General features: G+C 42.5%; 1 long non-coding RNA gene across 1 annotated transcript; it reads right to left on the reverse strand.

Moving 5' to 3' along the window:
* Positions 1–12229: 12229 nt before the first annotated feature.
* On the reverse strand, positions 12230–23169 carry LOC123394204. Its single transcript, XR_006608952.1, has 7 exons — positions 23116–23169; positions 21883–22044; positions 20662–20724; positions 18368–18448; positions 16655–16758; positions 14255–14363; positions 12230–13441 (listed from the first exon to the last, which is right to left on the reverse strand). It is a non-coding gene; the product is annotated as an uncharacterized LOC123394204 (long non-coding RNA).
* Between the last annotated feature and the right edge of the window lie 4794 nt (positions 23170–27963).

Below are 27963 nucleotides of genomic sequence, written 5' to 3' on the forward strand. Positions count from 1 at the left end.
GTGTTTTGGACCACAGTGGGAGTAACTGAAGTGTGGAGAACTGGTCAGATTTAGAATATATTTTGAAGATAGAATCCACAGCTTCTACCAAAGAATTAAACGTGGGCAGTGAAAGAAAGAGATGAATCAAGAATGACTCTACAGTTTCCTGTTTGAGCTATTGCAAGACCAGCAGAGCCCGAGAAGAATAAGAGCTTGGTTTTGAACATGTTGGGTTTAACTCATCTAGGTAGATCTGGAAAGCAGGCAGTGGAAGAAAGCTCAAAATCCAGATCTGGACTGGAGGTGGAGATGTGCAGTCATCAGGAGACAGATGGGAGAAGAGGGACAGTCACCAAGGACTCAGTGTAGACAGAGGAGAAGTCTGAGGTTGGGTCCTGGAGCACATTCATACTCAGAGATCAGGGAAATGAGAAGAAACCCCAAGTGGAGGGGCTTGTCCTCACTCAGAAGGGATTGGAGTAAGGGTTCCACCCACGTAAAATTAGTGGGATTCTGTGGGTCTTCTTTCCTTACCGATTTTTCTATTCAAGATTTATTTGAAAGAGAGAGAGAAAGAGAGAGAGAGAGAGCAGGAGCACACACATGCAGGGGGAAGAGAAAGAAGGAGAGGGAGAGAATCTCAATCGGATTCCCCGCTGAGCATTGGAGCCTGACGTGGGGCTCGATTTCATAACCCTGAGCTCATGACCTGAGCCAAGATTCACACGCGTAACCACTTAGCCACCTACACACCCACCCAGTTTGTTTTTCTTTCTTTTTTTAAAATATTTTATTCATTTTTTTTATTTGACACAGAGAGAAAGAGAGAGAGATCACAAGTAGGCAGAGAGGCAGGCAGAGGGAGAGGGAGAAGCAGGTTTCCTGCTGAGCAGAGAGCCTGATGCGAGAGTCCAAGACCCTGAGACCATGATCTGAGCTGAAGCCACCTAGGTTCCCTCAATTTACTTTTCTCAGTGAAGTCATCAGAATGGTCGGTTATCAGCTGTATCTGATGGAAGGTGTTCAGTTCTCACTCTGAACAAAATGGCTGTACATTAGAATCACTGGGAGAATTTTAAAAGCACACTTATATCCAGAACCTAATTGGATATTAATCTAATTGGTTCTACACCAATTAGATCAGATCCTCTGGAGGTGGGCACTCCTGTGTTTTAAAGTCTTCCAGGTGATTCAAAAGTGTGGCCAGTGTTGAGAAGCCCTGGCTTAAGGTTGGAGGAAAGAAGATGTGAAATAGTCAAAATATTTCATGAGAAGAGTGGAGATTCTGTCGGTCAGAGAAACTTACTTGGATTTGTGTCTGAGAATTTAATGTGAAAGGGGCGCCTGGTAGGCTCAGTGGGTTAAGCCGCTGCCTTGGGCTCAGGTCATGATCTCAGGGTCCTGGGATCGAGTCCCACATTGGGCTCTCTGCTCAGCAGGGGGCCTGCTTCCCTTCCTCTCTCTGTGATCTCATCCCTTCCTCTCTCCTACTGTGATCTCTCTCTGTCAAATAAATAAATAAAATCTTAAAAAAAAAAAAAAACTTAATGTGAAAGCTTCCAGCATCGTTGCTTTTCTCACCAACCACCTTCAGCTGCCAGGGGCAGATGTAGGGTGGACAGAGGGTTGGGTTTTTACCAAGGTGGGGTTGTATCAGGTATGTATGATGTATGATGGAGGTGAGAGTATGGGACAGGGATTATAGTTATGGGAGCGGACTCTGTGCCAGCTGCGGAGGCCTGTGAGAATTTGGGGGAAGGATCAAGAACCACAGAAAATGAAATAGGGGGACGCCTGGGTTGCTCAGTTGGTTAAGCAGCTGCCTTCGGCTCAGGCCATGATCCCAGCGTCCTGGGATCAAGTCCCACATCGGGCTCCTTGCTCGGCAGGGAGCCTGCTTCTCCCTCTGTCTCTGCCTGCCACTCTGTCTGCCTGTGCTCGCTCTCGCTCCCTCTCTCTCTCTGACAAATAAGTAAAATCTTAAAAAAAAAAGATTCTCTTCAAAAAAAGAAAATCAAATAGGTAAATGGCTTCTTCCGAGTGACTTAGATAATTAATACTTCTTGAAATAATTTAGTGCAGCCAGACCCCTGCAAAGCAGCACAAACAACTCTGATGAGTGCTTCAATCTACCACTTCTTCCCAGGGCTTCAATCAATTGCTTTCAACAAGTGAACATTGAGATATTTAGAGCAAAGGAAAAAAAATAAATATTGGAAGTTCGCATTTTTCTTTTAAGATTTTATTTATTTATTTGACAGAGACACAATGAGATAGGGAATACAAGCAGGGGGAGTGGGAGGGGGAGAAGCAGGTTTTTCCTCTGAGAAGGGAGCCAGACACGGGGCTGGATTCTCAGGCCCCTGGGATCATGACCTGAGCTGAAGGGCAGATGCTTAGCAATTAAGCTACCCAGGCTCCCCTGGAAGTTAGCTTTTTATATTCTTGGAAAATGGGATTTTGTACATTTATGTCTTTTTTCTGTCCCCTTGTGGATATTTTCCCTCTTGAAACACACCCAACCCCTGCTCCACAGTTGTCCAGTAAAATAAAGGGATCTGAGTGCCATCCCCAAAGTTCACTTGCGTTTAAAGGAGAAACAATCCTGGGAAGCTGTTTTACACAAAAGAGTAGATTGCTCAGTTGTAGAAACTCAGGTATTATAAGAAAAAGGAAGAGATATTCCTTACTAGAAGGGGGACCTGCTCAGCGTTTCTAAATTCACATTGGTAGATTGTTGAACTGTTGTAGGCTGAGTGTTAAAATCACATCTTTCCGTCCGTTTTCTTACAGAGACAATGATGGTTCTTCCAAGATTGTCTGTGAAAGGCTAGGCACCTGCAAAACCACACATTTGACCTGAGCCATCACCCAAGTAGAATGTAATCCGCTCTCAGATCATAGGAGAAAAAAGAGAGAGAGAGAGAATCCCCAAGAAGAAACACTCACGTCAGGATTTTCATCAAATTTAGTGCACGTCTCACCATTTATCTTCATTTGCGGGTATTTTTTTAAATAAACACTAATGTCGAATTGCCCTGCGTTACAACGAGCAACTCAATTATCAGAAAACCACGAGTCTCCAACGTTTGTTCTAATTACTAAAGCAGAAGAGCGGACAGAATTTAGAAAATTTTCAACAAGGCTTAAACAAGAGAGATTTTCCACTTTTTTTCTAATCAGGTCAACATAGATACCACTTTCCCTACAACCTTGTAGGCAGTTGGTATTTTTCAGAGATATCATTTGGTTCTTTATAGAAGGCTTAAAGTTGGAGGTCCATAAAAACGATAATCAACTTTTATGTGTGCCTTCTATAGGCCAGAAACTGTGCTAAATGAACAGTATCTAATTTAATCCTCCTAATAAGCCCTGTGAAGTCAATACTACTGATTATTCTCACTCCAAGGGGGGGCAAAGCAGATGCTTTGAGAGTTGAACTCAGTTTTCCAAGTTCATACAGCTCGTATATGATGGAATCAGGACTTGAGCTCAGTCTAATGCCAGGTTGGACCCTCAGTGGCAGCTACTGTAGTTTTTTTGACCGTCACCTGCTTCCCTCCCCCACTCCCGCCCCCATCTCATTCCCATTTAGGGATAATCAGCCATACCTAAATGACAGTGGCCAGGCAGGAAGGGTGGCTACTGGGTTTAATTATTTATATCCAGGGGGAAGAACCGCCTCGCCCCATACATTCTGCTTCAGCTCTTGCCCTGCCAGGGGAGTAGCCATCCTTCAAACCATCAGTGTTAATTGCTGGTGAGGGATGAATTAGGCAGCATGGGTCACACACAGTTTACTAGTCATGCATATTTCTTTCAGAATACCTAAGTACCATTCCCTTGGAGATGAGAAGAAATGATGGGAGGGATGTTAAGAGGGACTCCCAGAAATATTTCTGGACCAGTCATGATCACTAGCCCTTATGATACTCTTGGAGTAATTTTACTGGTTCTTGAAATGAGTGCACTTGCCCTAGGATGGCTTGGCCCCTCTTAGTAATCAGAAGCTCCCAGGATGGGTCAAAGATTACTTTATTTGCTATAATTCTGCAAGTTGAATGTATCTCTCAGCCATTTCCTGTGAATGCTATTATGGGGCAGGCACAGGGGGATGACTAGGGGACAGAAACATATCAGGTGAGAGGGATCCTATGCTTTTGTATGAAGGAGAAGCCCATTCTCCTTGGTGATGGGAGTTTCCCTTCTGCTCTGACTCCTGCCCAGCCGGGATCAGTGGGGAGCCTCCTTCTTTGGGCGACAGGTTTCTTTCTTTCTAAATCCTCTTTTTTTGGGCCAAAAAGCAAGACTACCCTTCTTTTCATTTTTCAGCTTTTTCATCCTGGCCAACAACACTCAAACACCCTCGCCCCCAATTTGGGCTGCTAGACTATGCCAAGAGGCCACATACTGGGTATATTACCTCAGGCCCAGTGTTTGGACTTCACTGAACCTTAATTGTAACATCTGAGAAGGGTTGGGGAGGCGGATGTTGTGAGGATTCATTAAGACAATGTTAAATTTTTATCACGGAGTCAAGGAAGGTCTCTTGTTAGGAATGTGTTCAATCTTACCAGGATAGAGGGCAAAATAGCATTTTACATATATTTTTTTAATAAAGTATTTCTTTTTTAAAAATTATTTATTTGACAGAGAGACAGAGCAGGAATACAGGCAGGGGGAGTGGGAGAGGGAGAAGAAGGCTTCCTGCTGAGCAGGGAGCCCAATGTGGGCCTCCATCCCAAGACCCTAAGATCATGACCTGAGTGGAAAAAAGACGCTTTAAGGACTGAGCCACCCAGGTTCCCTGCAAAACAGCATTTTTTTAAAGGTTTTATTTATTAATTTGACAGACAGAGATCACAAGTAGGCAGAGAAGCAGGCAGAGAGAGAGGGAGAAGCAGGCTCCCCCCTGAGCAGGGAGCCCGATGCGGGGCTCCATCCCAGGACCCTGGGATCATGACCTGAGCCGAAGGCAGAGGCTTTAACCCACGGAGCCACCCAGGCGCCCCAGGATGTCTATTTTCTGTGTGTCCTTGTTTTTCCCTCCTTCTAGTAGATACTCCCATTTGAAAAGCTAAAATTTTACCTTGTTATTGCATTTTTAGAGTCTTTAGGTATTATGTTGTTAGATGTATACCTGCTTATACCTTTTACATCTTCTTTCCAAACTCTGCCTTTAAAAATGTCCCTCTTCATCTTAGTACCTATAACTTTAGACCCAACTTGTCTGCGATGAATTTTGCCATTCCGGCTTTCTCTTTTGCATGGTATCTCCTCACCTGATACATTCTCAATCCCTTTTGCATTTTAAGTATGTTTCTTGAACAGCGTGGATCTGTAACCCCCTGATAGGTGCTTTAATAGAAAAAGTCAGTCTGTACACATTTAAATTAATGATAAACAGTCATGATTTTATTCCTTCCATCTTATTTTGTTTGTTTTTATTTTCCCCATTTTTGATGTTTTTAATCAAGTTCATTCTTTTTCTACTTGATAAATATAGAAGTTCTTTGCATTTTTCGATGACAGCTTAATTGAGATATAATTCACAGGCCATACCACTCACCATCTAATGTGGACAATTTAATGGCTTTCACTATAGTTAACTATACTATACTGAACTACCTACACATTTTCATCATCCTCAAAAGAAAACTTTAGCCATCACCACCAGTCTTAGGCAACCGCTAATCTACTTTCGGTCTCTGTAGATTTAGCTATTCTGGAAATTCCATATGAATCAAATTATGCAGTATGTGGTCTTCTGTGACTGACTTCTCTCAATCAGCAGAATGTTTTCAAGGCTCCTCTGTGTCGTGGCACATATCAAAATTCTATTCCTTTTCAAGGCTGAATAATATTCCACTGGCTGAATGGATCACATTTTATTTATCTCTTCATCAGTTGATGAACATCTGGGTTGTTCTCACCTTTTTGCTATTACGAATAAACCCGAAACCTTCATGCACAAGTTTTTGTGTGGGCATAGTTTTTTTCTTGACTCTATACACAGGAGTGATATTGGTGTGTCATATGGCAACTCTGTGTTCTGCATTTTGAGGAGCTACTAAACCATTTCTAATGTGGCTGCACTATTTTCCAAGCCCACCAGCAATTTACAGGTTCCAGCTCTTCACATCCTTCCAACACCTGCTTTTGGGTTTTTTGATAGTAGCCATCCACGAGGGTGGGAGGTGGTATCTCACCATGGTTTTGATTTGCATTTCCCGAATGATTAGTGATGTTGAGCATATTTTCACGTGCTTATTGTCCCATATATTTTATATATACCTTATATGTATCTTTAAATATATATATTTCATATTTTATTTATATTTAAATACATATTTAAGAATGTAAATATATTTACATAAATATGTTTATATAAATATATGATAATGTAAAATATATTTATATATACGTTTATATATTAATGTATACATTTGAATATTGGAGAAATGTATATTCAAGTTCTTTGCTCATTTTTTTAAAAGATTTTATTTATTTATTTGAGAGAGATTTATTGAGAGAGATCACAAGCAGGCAGAGAGGCAGGCAGAGAGAAAGAAGCAGGCTCCATGCTGAGCAGAGAGCCTGATACGGGGATTGATCCCAGGACTCCGAGTTCATGACCTGAGCCGAAGGCAGCAGCTTAACCCGCTGAGCCACCCAGGCGCCCCTCTTTGCTCATTTCTTAACTTGGTTGTCTTTTTATTTGAGTTGTAAGAATTCTTCACACAGTCTGAATGCATGTTCCTTATATATGACCTGCAAATATTTTCTCCCATTTAGTGGCTTGTCTTTTGACTTTGTCAATGGGGTCCTTGGAAGCACAAAACTGGGATATTTTGGTTGAGTCCCATTTATTTATTATTTTTTTTAAGTTGCTTGACTTTGGTGTTTGGCTGAGGAGCCATTGTTAGATTCAAGACCACTAACATTTCCCTTTGTGTTTTCTTCTGAAAACTTTATCATTTTACTTTATTTTTATTTTTTAAAAGATTTTATTTATTTGAGAAAGAGACAATGAGAGAGAGCATGAGCGAGGAGAAGGTCAGAGGGAGAAGCAGACTCCCTGTGGAGCTTGGAGCCTGATGCAGGACTGGATCCAGGAACTCCGGGATCATGACCTGAGCAGAAGGCAGCCGTCCAACCAACTGAGCTACCCAGGCATCCCGAACTTTATCATTTTAATGCTTACATTTATGTCTTTGATGCATTTTGGGTTATTTTCTCTGTATGGTGTGAGGCAGGACTCCTGTTTCATTATTTGCATGTGGCTGCTTGGGAGTAAAATACTGTTCTTACCCCCATTGAATTGTTTGGCACCCTTGTCAAACATTAGGTGACTGTAATTTATTTTCCTTTTTTTTTTTTCCCATTGAGGAATTTCACGTGCCATGTATATTATATTTCTAGGAAAAAGGAATCCCAGGATTTTCCCTCCTGCCTGGATTCTTCCTTCTTCCTGGTGCATGATGCCAGAAGAATTTTTCCATGCAATGAAACCAAACTGAGGGGATGGAAATATTCTGCCACTTTTCTAGATCTTTCAGTTATACAAGTCTAGGGCTGGTCATGCCACACTTGTTTAACTTGCCCGTGAGTTTCACAGCAGTTTTCCCAGCACTGTGGTCATCAATAATTTCAAATTTGCCCATGTACTCATGCTTCGTCATTACAGTGAGGAAACGGGACGATGACTTTGGTGCATGGCCTCCTAAGAACCTGGCCTTTGCCCCCCCTTTCAGCAGTGTTAATGTTCTTGAGGGCATCTGTGGGACATTTGTTCACACTGTTACTGCGGCACGGAAAGATGGCAGAAAAAGCTTTTTTCCATTTTATTAATATTTGGTCTTGTTCTCCTTCCCTTTCTCATAACCGAATGCGTATTTCCCCTCCGTCATTTGAAAACTGCATACTGTTCTCCAGCTGTTTTCCCCAGACGAGACCTTGTGTATCAAGAATCCTTATTTCATGGTTATTATACACAATCTTAAAGATTTATGACTGTCCTCTTATTTTACACATGCATACACATGAAGCACTAAATACGGACTTTATCTGAATGGCTAAATGTTGGCCAAGACAGAAGCCAGTTGTAGTGGGAACTTCTAGGATAAAGATATAGTCTGAAGTTTTTTTTTCTTTAAAAAAAGCCTTCATGGGGCGCCTGGGTGGCTTAGTGGGCTAAAGCCTCTTGCCTTCAGCCCAGGTCATGATCCCAGGGTCCTGGGATCGAGTCCCACGTCGGGCTCTCTGCTCAGCGGGGAGCCTGCTTCCTCCTCTCTCTCTCTCTGCCTGCCTCTCTGCCTACTTGTGATCTCTCTGTCAAATTAATAGGTAAAATCTTTAAAAAAAAAAAAAAGCCTTCATGGGGCGCCTTTGTGGCTCAGTGGGCTAAAGCCTCTTGCCTTCAGCCCAGGTCATGATCCCAGGGTCCTGGGATCAAGCCCCGCATAGGATTCTCTGTTCAGTGGGGAGCCTGCTTCCCCCTCTCTCTGCCTGCCTCTCTGCCTACTTGTGATCTCTGTCTTTCAAATAAATAAAATCTTAAAAAAAAAAAAGGCCTTCATATTTTATTAAAAATTTTAGGTGTCCGAATTCAAAAGGTTAACAATATAGTACAATAATAATAATAATAATATCATCTAATAATAATATAATAATAATTTCTCCTGCATAGTCACTGCTGCACACTAGTAAAATGAGATGTTTCTTTTCTTTTCTTTTTTAAAGATTTTATTTATTTTATTTATTTGACAGACAGAGATCACAAGTAGGCAGAGAGGCAGGCAGAGAGAGAAGGAGGGAAGTGGGCTCCCTGCTGAGCAAAGAGCCTGACGTGGGGCTCGATCCCAGCCCAAGGCAGAAGCTTAACCCACCCAGGCGCCCCGAGATGTTTATTTTCATTTGGGATTATGGAGGGGCAAGGTGTTTTTGGCTCTCCTGCTGAAGGAGGGACTCAGTCAGTATTGTCTCCACCTTTTTCCCTAATAGTAGCTCTGGAAGATGAAGACGTCCCTCCATCTCCCAGACATGAGGGTTTGACCAGGACATGGGATTGTATAAGCTCATTGACATAGTCTCATGAACTAAGCCCTGGTTTATTGGTCACAGTCGTTCTCCAAGTATTTTCAGGAGTAAACTTCAGGTGTTGCCCTTACTCTAATTTTTCTTTCTGAGACTTCTGACTGCAATACCTACTTCCTGCAGTCACTCGAGGAGAAACAAGGCATGTGGCAGCGCAACAGTGTGTTTTTCTTTCAAGATGACAGAATCACTCTTGATTTCTGTACGCATCTTGGATTTTCATATACAAACATGGATTTTGGTGTCTACCCTGAGGAGGTGATACGTACGGTGTGAGGCACACTTGTATTCTCATGACATGTCATCTGGGTTACACAGAACTTTCTGGGCCCGGCAGAGAGGCAGAAACCCGGGTGAATTCCTCATTGTTCCAGCAGGCTGTCAGCCCTCAAAGGCCTTCTGGATGGGTTTGTGCATCGCAGTGTCTGCTGTGTAAGATACAGAAAGAGCACAGTAGTTCAAGGGGAAAATATTTAGGAACACATTTTCCAGGAGGAACCAGGATTCAGTTTTGGTGACTCTTGACCATTTTTCATCTTCTGATGACTGAAAGTGGTAGTTAGTCTACAGTCATGGTTTTAACATGCATTTCGAATGTAATGTTAGTTTCCATCAACATAAAACTATAAGAACTGTCTTCCTTAAGGGCATTCGTGTAAGGCCCGTTATTTTCCAGCTTGACTAATGAAAACAAAATTTTTCTGTAATGCTTTCTTCCTACTCTGTATTAGTTTTCAGGACTGGATTGAAAGTAATTTATTGTGGATAGGGTTATACCTGGTCGTGGAATTTTTTTTTGTTCCTGGGTTTTTAAAGGTGGCAGAGTTGACTTTCTGATTTTAATTCATCTTTACTAGATGAAGAATTCACAAATAGGACTTTTTCTTGAAATAACCATAGCCTGTGGGCGCTTGGGTGGCTCAGTTCATGATCTCAGGGTCCTGGGATCGAGTCCCACATCGGGCTCCCTGCTCAGTGGGGAGCCTGCTTCACTCTTTGCCTCCCCCTCTGCTTATGCTTTCTCTAATAAGTAAATAAATAAATAACCTAAAAAAAAAAAGAAGTTGTATTTGACTGGAGCTTCATGTGGAGTGACAGATCAACAGAAAGACAAAGGGATATGAGACAGGAAGCAATGAAGGAAAACACAGAGGCGCACAGTATAGACAGATGTTCCTCAGCTTATGATGGCCTCGGCTTCTAATAAACCCATTGTTCAGCTGGAAATCTCTTTAGTTGAAAATGCATGGAAAACACCTAAGCGACTGAACATCAGAGCTTAGCCCCGCCTAACTTAAATGTGTTGAGAAACTTACAGTATTGCACAATTGGGCAAAATCCTCTAACACAAAGCCTATTTCACAATAAAATGTCTTGTATCTCATGTAACTTACTGAACACTGCACTGAAAGCCAGAACAGGAGGGTTCAAGTGTGTTGGTTGCTGACCCTCGTGATCACGTGGTTTGCTGGGGGCTGTGCTCGCTGCCCCTGCCCAGCATTACAAAAGGGGACCCTACTGTAGATCGCCAGCCTGGGAAAAGATACAAACTAAATGCATATCACTTCTGCACTATTATAAAATGTCAAAAAACCATAAACTGAACCAAGGTGAAGTCAGGGATCTTCTGTACCAGGTGTGTTAGGGAAGGTCAAGCGCTCCTGTCTGGCCAGGAACCATAGTGGTATGGGGGAAAGTTCCACAGTAGAAAGTTCTACAGCGGAGAACCACTAGGACTCAAGCACCAACGGTCTCAGGTTGCGCCAGGAAGACTGGATGCTCCTCTGTGGGCGATGAGAAGCCACGAGCGACTCAGGAAGGCTGCAGAGCTCTGGGCAGGTGGGACAGCTGAGGGCTGCAATGAAGAGGGACAGGTGGAGCTGGGAGACCAGGTGGGGAGAGGCCGATACCCTCGAACAAAAGGCGACAAAGGTCTGGACTGGGATGACGGAGATAGTGGAAGGTAATGGGATATTCATGAAACAGAACTGGAAAGCCATGGAAATGAAATAAGAGAGGGAGGGAAAACCGAACATGACTTTAATTGCCATCAGTATAAAACGTGTTGAATTAAAATGAATTGGTATTTCTAGACCTATGATGACATCACAATAATGGAAGGAAACCAATTCTGATTTTGAACCTGGTTAAGGAGAAAGTATAGACAAGAGAAAAGCAGAGGCTCTGGAGTCACACAAATGTCACCGTTGAGATTCGTCCCCACTCTTCATTCCCTTCCCTGTAAACCCAGGCAAGCGACACCTGCCTCACAGCACTGGTAACAAATAGGGAAGAGCACACGTTCCCACGTTCCCGGGTCAGACAGGACAGCCAGGGATCAGCGGCACATGAGGAGGTGACAGGTGGTCACTAAACTGAGCTCAGGTGCATACACAGCATTTTACGTCACCTTGAGATGGCTCCTCCTGTGACCTCTCGAAGAAGGCCGCAGTGGTGAGGAACGAACTCCAGGAGCTTATTAGCATATATGATCTTCAGGCCGTCCGGATGAGACTCAACGATCTGCTCTACAATCACTTAGCAGAAGGAAGAGCGTTTTATTTTTATTTATTTGTTTGTTTGTTTGTTTGTGTTTTTGTTTGTTTTAAAGCACCTACAAGAGAAGTATGAACTATACACTACAGAGAAAAGAATCGAGTAAACCTTACAAATGCACTACGTCCTTCCTCCTCCCCACTCAGTATGCTTTCTAAACAGGACGTAAGTAACAACGGCATGAAAATCTGGGTCCCGGGATTTGGGAATACTGCTCCAACCCTGGGGGACACAGAGGCTGAGGGACAGAGACTGGCCTGAAGCTAAAACATCATACACACTCATCTGCTTCCCTTCTGAGCTTAAAAGCGAAATACTGTATCTGCAGACAACAGCTCTGTACCATCTTCACCCTGGCCTTATCCTCTACCGTCTCCAGAACAGGGAAAGGGCTGAGATGGAAAGTGATGGAAGAAAACACATCTTATTTTGCTTTAGTATTTTATTTTTTTTGGTGAGGCTGAGTTGCAGGAGGTGAATGACAAGCATACAAACTTAAAATACAAACGTGGCCACAGTTCATTTAACGACACGGAAACGTAAAGTACTTCCTTAATTTAGCATATTAGATTCAGTTCAATGAAAAGGGCGTAAATTAAATAACTAAAATGTTTTCATTTAGTGACAAAGAATAATGTGATCTTTTTCACCCCCACAGAGAGAGCTATGAACTATAATAGGATACATACAAAGAACTGACAGATCATTTACTTTTAGTAGTCTTAATGAAGCTGAGAAGATTACTGAAATTAATCCTTCAATTTCACTTCTATCACTGGGATACTGTCTCGTTTTAAAACTGGAAGCCTTTCATCCTGAAGTCATGGTGGGTAGCTTTATACTTCCTGGACAGAAAGAGCACTCGCACTGGCAGGTGACTGGAAGAAAGCCCTCAAATGCTGAGACTGGCTTCATGACTTCTGTCAGCCTGAACTAGATGAAACCAACGCTCTCTAAGTTGGAAGCTGCTGATTGCTGGCAGTCTCACATGGTGCAGCCCATACTCCGGCCGCTCAGAGTATAAATACTCCCTGTATTTAACTGTATCCTTATAGGTCAAGAACACTGGGTAACCAAGTTCCGGACTTAAGGTACTACCCCGCTAACTCGCCCTTCACAGCCCTTTATCTTTGAATATTCCCTCCCTCCCACCTTCCTAGCCTGGCAAACTCCCCCATGGTCTTCAAGACTTAAGCCACATCAATTCTGCGAAGATGCCTCCCCTCACAGACTTTCCCTGTGCACAAAGCTGTCTTCCAGCTCCTCCCGTGGGCACGGGCACCTTGGTGGGGTCACGCTTTTCGGCAACTTCATTAACGTATAACTTATGGAAATGGAAATTGACCTGAAAATGTTCTGATCCATACCTTCTTCCTAGGCAAGTCCCTCACCCCTACTAAATTAAGATGATCCCTGAGTTATGGCATCACTGGAAGAGACTAGAGTGCATGCCTGATTCCTGCCATGCTGATGGGCTCCAAGCGGGACCAACCTTTTCTTACATCCAGAAGAGCAGGAACTAAGAGCATCTTCAAGGAAGAGCCCTGAGCTCTCTCGCACCCAGTCAAGAAACGAAGCCAGATTAGATGCTCTGTGTTTGTGGAATGAGGTGCATGGGGGCACAAACCTCATCCATGTACGGTTTCACCAGTACTTGACCAACTAACGCCTCTGCATCCCGTGTCTTGTCAAATGTAGCTTAAGTCCGAAGGCAGTGCTGTATGATGTCCACATTGGAAGTCTGAAGCCCTTCTAGCAACAGGCCTCCCAGGGACTGCTGCAGCATGGCCGTAATGTGGGCTATACGCTGCAAAAACAGAGAGACCAGTAAAGAAGGTCCAGGCACAACAGTTTCTAAAAGCTCAAATATATGTGTATAATTTATATACATATGTGTTATATATATAAATCGAGCCTCTAATTCTACCAGAATATATGTAAGATTAAAATCCCAACATTTCCTAGAGAATAACAATGAATCTCTTCTCCCCATGATTGTTTTCTTTCTTTCTTTCTTTTTTAAAGGTTTTTATTTATTTATTTGTCGAGAGAGAGCACAAGCACATAAGGAGGCATAGGCAGAAAGAGAAGCAGGCTTCCTGCCAAGCAAGGAGCCCAAGGTGGGACTCGATCCCAGGACCCTGGGATCATGACCTAAGCCAGAGGCAGTGGCTTAACTGACCGAGCCACTGAGGCGTCCTCTCAGTATGATTTCGTTGAAAGTAAGTCGGCTTCATCAAAGTGAAGTTTAGACAATTACGGAACGACAAAAAGTTATTTGCCTCTTAAGTTACGGAGTAAATCTGACAAACATGCATTTAAACCCAGTCAAGGGCTTTGGATAAATGAACTCTGACTACATCATATGATGTGTCAAGTTACATGAAATTCAGAATTAATTTTACTTGCATAGTTTGGAGACTACGCTTGTGTCTTTACACAAAATCTATCTAGTGTGACATAATGGAAGAAGGGTCCCAAGCAGGAGATACTGAAAAAAAAATTCAAAGCTAGCTTCAAAATCCTGTAAAGAAGCAATTATCAGGGGCAATGCTAGGTCAAACCAAAATCATCCAGGAAATTCGCAAACAGCAAATTGAAAATCGAAACCAACACTTACTGGTCTTACTTTGTCCAGAAGAGGCATGCCTTTGCTCTGAACAGCATGAAGCTGTAACTGGTTAAATTCTGTGGCAATTCTCTCCAAAATCTGTCTAGTCCAGAGAGGGCTTGTAGAGACAATTAGAGAAATGTAATTCCCAAAGTTAAAACCTGCCACCCGCACTGCCCCCCATGCCTTACAGCGCTCAGGCACCTGCACCTGCATGCCATCAATTTTCAGGACAAACTGTCTGTGCAGCAGGCCACAGGTGCGAGGGGTGAGGAGCGGGGAGGTCATAGAAGCCACCGACACAGCCTGGCCCAGGCCACAGGGCCCAGGCAAGGGGATGGAGCTATTTTAGGTCAGTGTGGGTACAACTGCATGTTTCCACCACGTTCCTCGGGCTCTCCCATTCGTGCCCTTCTTCTCCCTTCTTCTCCCATTCTCTAACCCCCTCCTCTCTCTTGCCCTGTCCTACCCTTCATACGCGAATCCCCCTCTTCTCTGCCTGCCTCATTCTCCCTCCCAAGTACCTCCCCAGTACGAACTACTGCTGTCTCCTCAATCAGCTAAAACTGACCGCCTAGCAGCAACCTGGGAAATCGCTCAGAGCAGCGGACTCCAAGTTTACATTTACCCAATGGCAGAAAGAGCAAGCTCGGTGCTCCGGGAGCTGGTGAGAAATCACTCACAGTGCATCTGCCATCAAGTGGACTGGATACACTTCCCTCTTGCCCCCCACATTAGAAAGCGTCAACCCCATTCAAAAGGAAGCCGAACAGTGAAAGAAAGAAAAAAAAAACCACAACAAAGGCCCCAAAGCCCCTGCTGGGCTCTATGAGGCATCCCACATCTGAGGATGGGCAGTCAGGTAGTGAGGAAACACACTGTAAGGGAACCCAAAAATGTCTGGAGACCTGCCACAGTGTGCCCCGTCCCAGAGCATCAGAACTGGTGTGGAGGGAAGGCAGGCGCTCGGCACGACCAATGCAGAAGCCTAATCCCAACCTCTACTGACTGATCCCATGCACATTTCCTATTTATCCTTATCTCGGCATTTCTGGGCCTAGCAGAGCATGATGGATTTACCGTGCACTGACGCTGCTCTGGCTTTCCTGACTCCAGAGCTCAGAGCTGCTCTTCTGGAGAAAAAAGTCCTCCAAGGTAATTCTGAGTAAGAAAGCGCACAATGTCTGTTTATCAAGGACAGTGCTGCAAAGGGACAGGATTGTAGACACAGAGCTCACTGAGGTGTTTCTATCCGAGGAGCACAGCAGCAACAGCAAAGACGGGAAGAACACTGGAGGGCCAGCTCCCCAGGGGCCGAACGTGGACATGGCTGGAGGGGCTGCAGGTGCTGCCAAGGGCCACAGCAAAGCAGAGCCGCTGGAGACACACGGGCTGCAGAAGGGCCGCGTACAGACTGTCTGCTAAGTGTGGACGAACCGGGGCAGAAGCACGAGTGCAACGGGCTAGAGACACAAGCACAGTGGAGGCTGACCACTTAGTTGAATGCCTTGATGTGAAGGTCCTAGAGACCTAGAGACCTAGGACCAGAGAATCGCTTCCTTTGGGATGTGTCCGTTCTTAATCTCCATCATGAGACATGTGGAGCATATGGTCTGTTAAGTTCCTTCCAAATCTAAAACTTTAATTCCTAAAATTTAGAAACCTAACTCCGCCTGCAGGGGGAGGGACTGTTAGCCTCACACAACAGAGCACGCAGGGCACGCAAGGCACGCAGGGTACGCAGGGCACCAGGCGACCTTGACGCAGGCAGCCCAGATGGTATGTGCAGAACCAGCCCGGGCTACTCCCACTGCACCACTGTGTGTCTCACGGTGCTGAAAGGACCTAACTACTCATTTTCTGAGTCACTCATCTACCCTGGCTGATTGAAAATTCACACCAGGAAGGGAACAAGACAATCACAGTATAACAAAGAGAGCCATCATCTTTTTCCTATTTCATAAGCTTTTTCTTTCCTGTTTGTAAATTTCAACTGGATGTGCCCTATACTGTTTCATAATAATATAATGCTGGTGCAAAATACATCAATGGTAATACTCTGGGCATGTCTAGGAAAAAAAATGAGATGAAGAAAAACCAAGATGAATGGTAGGTATGCCTTAAAGATCAACAGGACTTTGCTAGTCCTCAGGGAAGGTGGTTCCAAATATACTTTTCCACTGCAAGCATAATGACGTGTTGGAACTGTGGTCTATAACCAAAGGGTTTATAGGAACGTGTTATAGATTTCACCATTTCATGCTCTCCACTCTCCTGGAGCTACATTCTAGCCACAAACCTGGATTTTCTTCTTGTTCAGAAATGAATTCTACCTAAGCCGTCCACGCCTAATTAGACTGGATGTGAAGTATTAATTTATGTGCTACTTAGTTAAAAAAAAATGCTTACCTGCTTGCTTCTAGTGCAGAGGTTTCTTTAGAACTTTGTGAATTTAAGATTTTTTCAATCATTTCAACTGATCAAATAACTTGTATAAGCCTCAACACACACATCTATAAAAATAAAAATTAAGCAAAGAAAAAACGTCACCATCTTTACTCTTAATCATCTTTATTTCCCATGCTAAATGCAGGAAAATATAAGACCAAAAGTTAACTTCAAATATATAGGGCATGCTATATTTTGAATATTTCTATGAAACACAGAATTCTCAAGAATGCAAATCTTAGTTCTAGAATAAGCATACTTCCATATTCTATTGCAAGTTTATAGAGAAAAAAAAAACCTAGACTTTTCTTTCTCATATTCTATACTCTTATTTCTTCTTTTCCCCATTCTGACTCTTTCTATGGGCATTTCTTTCCTATATTTTAAAAAAGATTTGTTTATTTGAGAGAGAGAGAGACTGCATGTGCGCGTGCAGGGGAGGGGCAGAGGGAGAGAGAGAATCTCGAGTAGACATCCTGCTGAGCATAGAGCTCAATGTGGGGCTCAATCTCATGACCCTGAGATCATGACCTGAGCCAAAATCAAGAGTCGGACGTTTAACCAACTGAGCCACCAGGCGCCCCTCCATTTGTTTTCTTATGGCCCTTTATTCATGTTTTAACTTTGGCTTCCGATCGTACTGACTCTCTCAGTTTACATGTGCATATACCTATATGGCCAAGCACCAAATCATTAAAGATCTTTTACACTACAAATATTATCAAAGAGGTTGAGGGACATTATGAAAACTCTCATCCTTAAAGAACAAAAAAATACAAAGTCATCCATTCAATAAATAGTTACTGAACACCCCTGGGAGCTCAAAATTCATTCCTACGGGGAGTGGGGGAGGAGGGGGACACGAGAAAATAAAGCAAGAAATACACCCTGCTCTCATAAAGCTTACTGTTTTGTCTGGAAGCGCATGACAAGCATTCTTTGGACAAAAGCTGTGAGGAGATCCAGAGGCGAATTAAACAGAAGGTCCCTCAAACAGGCTTTCTCCCCACTGAGATTTTAACAAATATGCTAATAATACACATAGAATACATAGTACAGAACAGCAGGCGAGAGTCAGAAGCCCAGAATCCCAATGCCCGCTGTGCCCCTACATCGTTATGATCATGAATGACATTGGGGACTCTTGAAACTGGAGATAGCACTAAGGGGCACACTCCCGGGGTGAGCCCTCAGATGTACAGAGCCGTTGCCTGTCTCACACACCTGAAACTAAGCCAACATCACATGCTAACTACTGGGAATCGAAAAAATTAAAGTGAACACCAGAACATAAAGAACACAGGATCAGAAAATAACAACAAACCTACGGCAGAATCCTGAGTTTGCTTTGGAAATCCCACTTCTCCCCTAGTCTCTAGTATAGGCCTATTTTCTTTACAAGGCCGTTGACAATTTATACAGTCATTAACTGTCAAGCGCTGCACCGACAACAGTTATCACAGTTTCTTGTTCTGGAAAAAGTGGGTGATCTTGAGATTGTGTGGGTACCTCTGAAATTCTGTCTTATTATTTCAGGTAGATAACGTGATGTAATGCATAAAATGCACATGCGTGAGAGCTTTGAAAAAAAGCTGAATAGTGCTGACAAGTTCGTGGAGAAAAGAGGAGAGGGCTTCAACTGGCATGCAGCATAAGAAATCTACTGGAGGGTACCTTTTTCTTCCTTATGTCCTGTTGTTTACACATTAGTTCATCTACTGCCCGAATTCCTTCACTGACTGATGACCTGAGACTCTTTGAAAAAATAAAAAATAAAACGTATTACAGACATTGTTTTGTCACATTATCAAGTTCCTACATCTCATTCAATTCCACAGAACTTAATACCTGTGCACCAGTACTATGCAGATATTGACAAAAAAAAAAAAAACATGATATACCAGACATAGTTACTGTTGAGGGTACTCATGATCTGGGGGCATAATGACACGAAGGCAGGGTCGCATGGCCAGAAGAAGAATGACACATATATAGTGAAAGTTATGGGGACGAGGGGGCTTAGAATGGAGAACAGATAATATGAAGCAAAGTACAGGAGAGTCTGGAAATGCGACGGGGCTCGAATCGGACTCTGAAAGCCATGTGTACACAGCTGCCGAGGTGGGGAGGGGATGGGGAGCAGATGTAAGTGCACACACACTCAGGGGCAGGGTCAGACAGGCACACAGCCATGTGCACTGCAGGCTTCCTTCTGGAGAGAAGCAAAAATAGGAATGGAGGGCCAACTTCACTGAGATGAGGTCTTTAGATTCTGCATATTTTGGAGAACGAGAGAATGTCAAAGCACTGATGCATGATGATGAAATGTGGGTATGGAAATACCAGGAATCAAGAATGAAGAACAGAAGACCAGAAAAAAGGCAGAGCACAGAGGTAGAGAAACATGTCCAGAAGCTAATGAATAAAGAGATAATTAGGAATTAGGGCCAAAACAAAGGTTAACAGAAACAACTAGAATGAAGTAGGCATATCACAAAAATTCCACAGGAAGGTGAATTAATTCACTCCATCAAAATTATGAAACACCTCCTGGATGTCAGTATTGTGGCAGCCCAGAGGGATACAATGAAGACAGATATAGTCGTATCCCTCAGAGGTCTGAGAATCTCACAGAACAGCTGCAGAGTTGGGACCAGAAAGGCAGGTCAGGCCTGTGCCTGAGCAGGACCAAAGTGGCCATAAAAACAGGCCATGGAAAAGGGAGGGGATATGGTGATGGCAGGGGGTGAGGTGGGACGGGAGCCTGTGTGAGTAGAGCAAATCTACCTCCAGGGAGAGAAGAGTGGGAGGCCAAAGGAAGGCTAGGCTTGGGAAACAACACCACTATGAGGCCCCGGGAGGAAGAGGCACACCAAGGAGGCACTGGGAGAGCCCCACAGTGGCTGGTGTGGAATCCAGCAGAAGACCACGAAAATCCCTTCCATTCTAAGGAAAAGTACCTTTAACAAGATTTTGTAAAATTCAAAAGAGACATAAACCATGGAAAGTATTGGCTACTTCAAGGCACAACTCAAGATTTATACCTGTTTCACGAACTCTTTCCTGCCTGCCCCTCCCCTAGGCTTCTCAGCACTGGTATTTCCATTACTCCGCATTTTTCTTGGTTCTAACCATGTACTGTGTCTTCCCTTAAATTATGTTCTCCTTATATTCTCTCTAGGATGCAGGCACTGTCTTAGGGGAGGGATGCACGAGGCCACTCAAGCTAGAGGAGACACACAAGGAAGGATGGTGTCATTTATGACAAGTTTACGACAGGGCATCAGAACGGACAGAGGCCGTAAGTCAGGGCACCAGACACAGACGGGGGGGGGGACGGGGTGGGAGACAGGGCAGCACAGTTTTCTGTTAGAAGTGATGCCACAACTGCCCCTCCACTGTTCACCCAGGTGGAGTTCCTATTCCCAATAGCTTAGAGGTGGGAAGTCCCATTCCCACAACAGAGATTTTTCTGAGAGAACATGCAAATGTAACATTTATTAAGTATTACATTTTATTTATATTATCCTTCAGTTCCATTAGGGATTACACAGTTTTTGTAGATCAGCCCAGGAACCTAACCACATGTAGATTACATGGAGTGGGGGGGATATTTACAAGATTACAAACTGTTAAAATACAAGTCATTCGTAAGTTAGAAACCACTTACATATGACCAAAGTGGCATTAATAAGTTGAATTTGGAAATATGCTTCCTCTCCCCTGACATTTTAAGGTTGTCTACTCTGAGAATATGTCTTCTTCAAATCGAACATGTTTTTTTAGGTTTTTAGCATATGCAAAAACAAAATCATTTACAACTCTTCTGAAGGTGAATATTATAATCATGAACCGTTAAAATACAACCACCAGTACCACCAAACTAACAGATGAAAAGAATTCTTAGAGAAAAGCCGACGAGGACAACAGGCGTCACAGCAGACTGTTTTCATTAATTGGGGACTTACCAGAACTTCTCGTAACTGTCCCAAAGGCACAGAAAGTTCATTGAGGGCTTTGTCCATGCCAACCTAAAGGCAAAACCAGGTTGGCACAAACACATCACGATAAGGAGTAATAGTGATGTATCTATTTAACGATCAAAGCAGTACCAGATTTGTTATTTTTTTGGCACAACCGTATTTTGCTACATAACTAGCTAAACAACAGAAGTGTTATTTGGCCATTAATGTTGTTCATAGAATATGAAAAAAATCTGTTGAAATACATGGAACTATAAAAATAAGGGAAGTCATGAGAAACGAAAGTTTCCTTAAGAACAATTTGCCTTTAGATGACATTTTAAATGAATGTGAAAAATTTTCACAGAAGGTGAACAGTTCTCTGTCTGTAATTGATGATACTCAGCCAGCTGATGTGAAAGTCTGACGGGCTACGTCTCTCTTAAACATTATTATAAGCCTTGAGAATAATAGAAATTAAACAGAAGTAAAATTTTCTAGGTTTTTAATCCTATTGGGATATTTATCTTAGTGGTATATTTCCCAAAAGCAAATGTGCATCATTAATTTTAATGCTTCTTGAAATTCCCACGGAGCTGCAACTTTCTGTGCTTCTCTGGACAAACAGATTTAAAACAAAATGAAGCATCAACAAGGAGACTTTTCTGCCAAGTAACAAAATTCAACATTTCTAAACAGCTTTTACAAACAATTGATAAGCTCACTGCAAATCATTCTTATATTTTTATAAAACCAAACTTTTAAAATATCAATATTGGCCAATGTTCCCTCAACCTAGCTCTGGCTAACAGATATACCTGGGAGTAAATTAAACATTGTAAGAGTGGTGGACATTTGCTCCTACAAATTAGTCTAAATCAAGGAAGACTTCAGGGTAATCACTTAGCAACTAATAAAACAACCCCTTGGGTATTATTATCCTTTACTTTTCACTGTTGACTAATGAATTTGAAACATAATCAAACTAGAGCAACCTTAAATGAATAAAACTAAAACAAACAAAAAATGTATTCCAAAAAGTTTAGTTCTTTTATTAATGAAATTGGTAATTTCTTCAAGTTTCTGGTGGGGTTGGTGGGGTAATCAACAGAAAGGTTTCTAAAAACTCTGCCCTTTTAATAAATATGAAGGAGAGAGACAATGTGTGTGTGTGTGTGTGTGTGTGTGTGTGTGTTTGTGTGTAGGACTTGTGAATTTCAGGTTTACCAAGTTTGTGGAAAGGTTGACAAAATCTGCATAATCCTTGTTGATGAGCTCGACCATGGCTGTTTTAAGAAGTTTATAGTAGAGTTCCAGATCTCCTCTTAGTTCCTCCAGCTGGACACGCTTCCTACAGTCAGACACAAAGTGATCGACGTCGAAATCTTCCTGAAAATCAAACCAGAAAGAAAAAATGATTGCACTGATACCACATTTTACATAGAAAAATAAGATCAGAGAAAGAATAAGAGGCCGTATTACTGCAGGGGAACACACACAGGGACATCAGGGGGTCTGCTCACTTCCTAAGATTATGGGAAAGGGGGCCCCTCACCAAGACCATTCTCTCCAGTTGCCTAACTCTACAGGCATTTTATTTCTTTTAATTATACATTTCAAAGAGGCTCTTCTCAAAATAGAAACAGCTTTTTCTTCTTAATTTTAAAAGTAACAAATGTTCACTGTCAAACTTTCAACCAACAAAGAAATACTTATGTAAGAGAGAGAAAAAAAAATCACCCACTCTCTAATGCTCTGCAGTTAAGCACTGTTAATGTTTATTTTTCTTTACTATTAAACACAGCGATTCACATCCTTCCAGACTTTGTTTTGGTCTTTCTCTTTACTTTTTTTTTTTTAAGATTTTATTTATTTGAGAGAGAGAGATGGAGAGAACAAGTGGGAGGAGGGGCAGAGGGAGAAGCCGGCTCTCTGCTGAGCTGGGAGCCTGATGCCAGGGTTCATTCCAAGACCCTGAAATCAAGATCTCAACCGAAGGCAGACGCTCAACTGACTGAGACACTCAGGTGCCCTAGTCTTTCTCTTTAAAATATAAATTACTTTTGGGGTGCCTGGCTGGTTCAGTGGGTTAAGGCCTCTGTCGTTAGCTCAGGTCATGATCCCAGGGTTATGGATTCAAGCCCCACATTGGGCTTTCTGCTCAGCAGGGAGCCTGCTTCCCTGTCTCTCTCTCTGCCTGCCTCTCTGCCTACTTGTGATCTCTGTCTAATAAATAAATAATTTTTTAAAAAATAAAATATCAATTACTTTTTAAAGAAACTGACATATAATGGACACATGTTAGTTTCAGGCGTACAACATAAAAATTCCATATTTTTATCTGTTGTGAAATGATCACCCTAAGACTAGTTAACATCCATCACCAAACATACACATTTTTTTCTTGTGCTAAGAACTCTTAAGCTTTAGCAACTTTAAATATATAATAATATATGGCACCTGGGTAGCTCAGTGAGTTAAGGCCTCTGCCTTCGGCTCAGGTCATGATTCCAGGGTCCTGGGATCGAGCCCCACATCAGGTTCTCTTCTCAGCAGGGAGCCTGTTTCCTCCTCTCTCTCTGCCTGCCTCTCTTCCTACTTGTGATCTCTGTCAAATAAATAAATAAAATCTTAAAATATATATATATATATAATATACTATGCAGCCATCAAAAGAAATGAAATCTTGCCATGTGCAATGACGTGGATGGAAGTAGAGGGTATGCTGAGTGAAATAATCAGAGAAAGACAATTATCATACAATCTCCCTGATATGAGGAATTTGAGAGGCAAAGTGGGGGGTGTGGGGGTAGGGAAGGAAAAATGAAACAAGATTGGATTCAGAGGGGGGCACCTGGGTGGCTCAGTGGGTTAAAGCCTCTGCCTTCAGCTCAGGTCATGATCACAGGGTCCTGGAATTGAGCCCCACATCGGGCTCTCTGCTCAACAGGGATCCTGCTTCCTCCTCTCTCTCTGCCTGCCTTTCTGCCTACTTGTGATTTCTGTCTGTCCAATAAATAAATAAAATCTTTAAAAAAAAAGATTGGATTGGGAGGGAGACAAACCATAAGAGACTCTTAATCTCACAAAACAAACTGAGGGTTGCTGGGGGGAGGGGTGTAGGGAGAGGGTGGTGGGGTTGTGGACATTGGGGAAGGTATGTACTACGGTGAGTGCTGGGAAGTGTGTAAGCCTGACAATTCACAGACCTGTAACCCTGGGGCTAATAATACATATTTCTAATAAAAAATAATAAAATTAATATACAATGATACACAGTATTATTTACTACAGTCACTATGATGTACATTACATCCCCAAGGCTTATCTTATTAACTGGAAGTTTATACCACTGGACCCCTTCATCTATTTCCTCCATAACCTCGCCTCTGGCAACCACCAATCTGTTCTCTATGACTTCATTTTGTTTTGTTTTTTAGATTCCACATGTGAGGGAGATCATACAGTATTTCCCTTTCTCTGTCTGACTTATTTCACTCAGCACAATATCCTCAAGGTCCATCCATGTTGTTGCAAATGGCATGACTTCCTTCTTTTTATGGTTGAGTAATATTCCATCGTATACACACACATTTTCTTTATCCATTCACCCCGTTGGTGGACACTTTAGTTATTTCCAAGTCTTGGTTGTTGTAAATACTGTGATACTCACTACCGTGAGTGTGAGTCCTGCTGGCCTCTAGAGCCAGGTGATCTAGAGGTATACCCTGGGTAGCAACTGCAAACCTCGGGGCATCATACGAGCATTCAAGCTCCTTTCCAGGAGATACCAGAAAGCAGAAGCAAGGTATAGGGGCAGCGCAAAGATGGTACCCATCAGCTCCATCTTTGGAGAATACCTTACTAGGCTCCCAGATCCATGTTAAATTAGATGCATGCCCCTCAGGGCTTTAAGATAAGCAAATGAGCCTCTTTTACAGAAATCTGAACCCATTTCAGTCTGCTGCTTCTGTGCTGAGTTCCAGGGTGGGTCAGTCTACTCGCATGACTGCTTTAAGAACTGTTTCTCAGTTTGCTATAGCCTTGTGGGTCTCATGGGTGCAAGCTCTGATGGCTTTCAATGCTGGATGTTTTGGGGTCTTGTCTCTTAGATGTACGTCTTGGAAGTTGGGGTGCCAGAAGTGGGGCTCAAACACTTTGCTCCTCAGGGAGAAGCCTGGGGTTTTGAGTACCCTCCCAATCCCAGGTCGCTGTACCAGGGGTGGGGTTTATGGCAAGACTGATTCTTACTTCAACATAGGTTTTTTTCCTTACTCACCTAATGTGTAGGAGTCACTCAGCTAGTTGTAGGGTTTTTTCAACGGGAAATTTTTCCATATGGAGCTATAGATTCAGTGTGTATTTCATAGAAGAGATGAGTTCAAGATCCTCCTATGCCACCATCTTGAATGGAAACCCCAGACCTTCACTATGTATGTGTGTACACACACATATGTGTACACACACACACACACACACACACACACACACACACAAATATTCATGCTCTTCTAAACTATTTCCCAACTAGGGGCACCTGGGTGGCTCAGTGGGTTAAGCCTCTGCCTTCGGCTCAGGTCAGGTCATATCTCAGGGTCCTGAGATCAAGCCTCACATCAGGCTCTCTGCTTAGCTGGGAGCCTACTTTCACCCCTCTCTCTGTCTGTCTCTCTGCCTCCTTGTGACCTCTCTGTCAAATAAATAAATAAAATCTTAAAAAAGAATAAAAACATAAAAAATAAAAACCCATTCTATTAAAAAAAATTTCCCATCTAAAAATATAACTTGAATGTCTTTACGTAAAACACATACATTTCTATTAATATTTTATGTGCATGCTGAGTGTCCCATTGAACAGATGTTCCAAATCTTTCATAACCTATTTCCAAGTATTGGTCTCACAGGATTAGCTATCCTGTGTTTCCCCTTTACATTTCTGTGATACCCGGGTAGGCTTATATGCTTAGAGGCAATAAATTACTATCTACTTCCCCTGTGACTCTGCTACTCCATGACCTGTTTAGTCAGCAAGAATCAAATGTGATGATTCCCAAACTAGTTAAGGACACCTACACTTACTTCGTAATTATACAGCTTCATTAAACACTATGTAAACCAACAAAATATGACTGCAAATCACTGTTCTTTTGAAAACTAACACAGCTACTTTGGAAAGGTTTGATACAAAGAAATCAATAAGAAAATTTTTGCTAAGTTAGGTATGGGTGAGATGACCAAGTACCAGGCAGGGAGGGAGTGATCACAGGAGTCTCACTCAATTCAGTTAAAGAAACTGAAACTGAATGCAAAAAAAGACAACATAGAAAGCTTTTTTTAAAAAGATTCTTTTTATTTATTTGAGACACAGACAGACAGTATGAGCAGGGAAAGGGGCAATGGGAGAAGGAGATTCCCTGCTGAACAGGGAGTCCAATGCGGGACTCCATCCCAGGACTCCGAGGTCATGACCTGAACCGAAGGTAGATGCCTAACCTATTGAGCGACCCAAGTGCTGTGATAACTCAGAAATCTAATCTGCAGGCCAGTTTCCAGAGAAAAGACCTGGCACTGTTTCAATGGAGAATAAATGTATATATATGTTTTCCAAATAAAATGCTAAAAACTGTATGAACCATTCCCTAAGAGTACTTGTTTAAACTGACTTTTTTAGTTAATCAACCAAAGACTGACCCTGCTAGTGTCAGAGAGAAGGACTTCATACCAAACCGTAATTTCACAGTCATCTACAGAAAGCCACCTGCTTCTTACACTGGTGACCAAATTAGCCTGGACCTTTCTCTCCTGAGACCATCTCAGACCTTACATCATAGTTATGTAGTACATCACGGGAGGGGGTCTCGGTTCATAATCCTGGCCATCCTACTCACCAACTGTATACCTTTAGGTCGATCACTTTCCCTGCCTCAGTTACACATTGTTGAAGTTCTTGAACTTCATGATGGCATTCTAAATTGTATAACTGGGGTGCCTATGTGGCTCAGTTGGTTAAGCATCTGCCTTTGGCTCAGGTCATGAACCCAGTCTCTTGGGTTTGAGTTCCACATCAGGCGCTCTGCTGAGCAAGGAGCCTGCTTCTCCCTCTGTCCCTTCCTCCTGCTCCCGCACTCTCTCACTCTCAAATAAAATCTTAAATAAATAAATAAATCATATAACTTAGCCTCAGTGAACAAATGCTATTAGGTAATATTAGTACTCAACTTACCATTTATGCATTTGTTCTCAGATAAACAAAAGTTGCATAACACATGACTAAATAACTCGGAACATCTGTGAATACTGGGTTAGGCAGCGTTTGCTGTGAAAAGCAAACCCAAACTCACAGTGCCATAATAGAGACCCATTTCACTTAACCCAGAATGGTTTTACTACTTTAGGAATGGTTTTACTTTATAGTGTAGATTTCCCAAGTATTCAAAAAGAAAGTATTTACAACCCATACATTTACGGTTAACTAATTTTTCACAAGGATGCTAAGACCATAATGGGGGGAAAAACAGTCTTTTCGAGTGCCTACTACTGGGACAAGTGAATATCTACATGCAAAAGAATGAACTTGGAACATCAACGTCACACATACACCAAAATATAACTCAAAATGGATCAAAGATTTAAATGTAAGAGTAAAAACTGTAACACTCAGAGAAAACAGGTGAAAATCTGTATGACTTTGGATCGGGAAAAGCTTTCTTAGACATGATACACAAAGCAATAAGAAATATTAGATAAGCTGAACTTGATCAAAATAAAAACTTTCGTGTGTCAAAGGACACTACGGAGAACGTGAAAAGACAACCCAGAGAATGGGAGAGAGTATCTGCAAATCATTTGTCTGACAAGGACCTAATAACCAGAATATGCAAATATACTCTTAGAACTCAACAACAAAAAGACAAATAACCTAATTTAAAAACAAGCCAAAGACTTTTGAATAGACATTTCTCCAAAGATGATACACAGACGGTCAAGAGCACATGTCAGGATGTTCGACATCCTTAGTCATTGGGGAAATGCGAATCAAAAGCACATGCAGATGCCACGTCACACCCACTAGGACAACTATGGTAAAATAAGAAAAAGAAAAAGAAAAAAAGAAGAAGAAAAGTGCTGGCAAGAAGGCGGAGAAGCTGGAACCCTCCTGTATTGTCGGTGAGAATGTAAAATAGTTTGGCTAAGGCAGCAAACAGCTCGGTATCTCCTCAAGAAGTTACACACGTACAATTACACAGCAGTTCTACGTCTAGGGGTATGACACCGACAGAACTGACAACAACTGCCACAACCTGTACA

Source organism: Mustela putorius, unplaced genomic scaffold (genome assembly GCF_011764305.1).
Source record: "Mustela putorius furo isolate JIRA1106 unplaced genomic scaffold, ASM1176430v1.1 tig00001919_pilon_pilon_pilon, whole genome shotgun sequence".
NCBI lineage: Eukaryota > Metazoa > Chordata > Mammalia > Carnivora > Mustelidae > Mustela > Mustela putorius.